Below are 1,477 nucleotides of genomic sequence, written 5' to 3' on the forward strand. Positions count from 1 at the left end.
TTGAAAGGGCAAAGGAGTAGATTTGAATCAATGGAACCTGAATTAATAAGCTTGAAAATCCATTGCAAAATACTAGTATGCTAAAAGAACAATCAAACAAAAAAATCAGAAGAAAGCCTGAGATTTATGCTGGACACTATGGCAAAAAATAATTTATGAGTTATCAGAATTCAGAACAGGAAGAGACAATAAAAAGCTCAGAGAAAATTGTCAGAGTCTTGCTGAAAGAAAACTTCCCTAACATCTTGAAAGATGTGAAGATAACTATTCAAGAAGCTGAATGAACCCCAAGCAAGACAGATCCCAAAAGAAAATCATCAAGACATATCATAATCAAAATTTCCAAAACTGAAGACAAGGCAAAAAAAAAAGCTATCAGTGAAGAAGAATCCATAAGATACAAAACTTGGAAAGAAAAAAAAAATTTTTTTTTTTTCTTTCCAAGTTTTGTATCCATGTAGGGAAGAAGGCAATAGATACAAAACTTGGAAAGAAAGAAAAAAATTGCCAACCAAGCAAAGCTGACCCTCAAATACAATGTCAAAATTAGGACATTTTCAAATAAACAAAATTTAAAGGAATTTGTTAATAATCAGATCAACCTTACAGAAATATTAAATGGTGTTCTTTAGACAGAAAACCAACAACAGCAGACAACAAACTGAGATGAAGATGAATAACAACACCACTCAGAGCTCAATTCAAATATAGAAGTATCGAAAGTAAAATAAACCTACAAGATTGAAAATAAGGAAACCAGAAATATAAATGTAAATGAAACCAACTTCAAAGCAAAAAGAGGGGATAGCGTAAAGAACTTCCAAATTGTGAGGAAATCAAGATTTCTAGATAAAACAGACTGTTTAAGTGGGAAAATTTAATGAATTACAGGGAAACCTCAAAGAAGATTAATACACCTTCACATCTGTGCTAGTTAAGGTTTTGTGTCAACTTGGAAGCCAGGATTCCCAACAGTTGGGCAGGTTAGATATGGTTATCCCCATGGTGAGATCTAATACAATGTAGTTAACGCTATGATGATTGGCTATCATCACGCAGTCAATTGAAAGGATGTTTCCTCAAGTGTGTGGCTTTCTGCTAGGTCTGGATCTTACATCTTTCTAGTCTTCCAACCTTCAGTTCTTTGGACTTCAGCCAGTAATCTGCTCTATTATCTGCCTGCCAGCATGCCTACCTGCCTGCCTATAGAACCTGTCTGCCTGTCGAACCAGCCTGCCAATCTTAATTCATCTGACCCGGACTTAAGACTCTCCCACATCTGCAATTGTGAGTCATTTATCTATAGATAGATGGATAGATAGATAGATAGATAGATAGATAGATAGATAGATAGATAGAGATAAATACATATATACATTTTACTGGTTTCTAGAGAACCCAGCCTAAGTCATTTGGTACAGAGAATCATTCCAGAGAAACACAATCATAAGGATACCGCCCCCCACCCCCGCCCCAA

Source organism: Chrysochloris asiatica, unplaced genomic scaffold, assembly GCF_000296735.1.
Source record: "Chrysochloris asiatica unplaced genomic scaffold, ChrAsi1.0 scaffold00035, whole genome shotgun sequence".
In the NCBI taxonomy this organism is placed as follows: Eukaryota; Metazoa; Chordata; class Mammalia; order Afrosoricida; family Chrysochloridae; genus Chrysochloris; species Chrysochloris asiatica.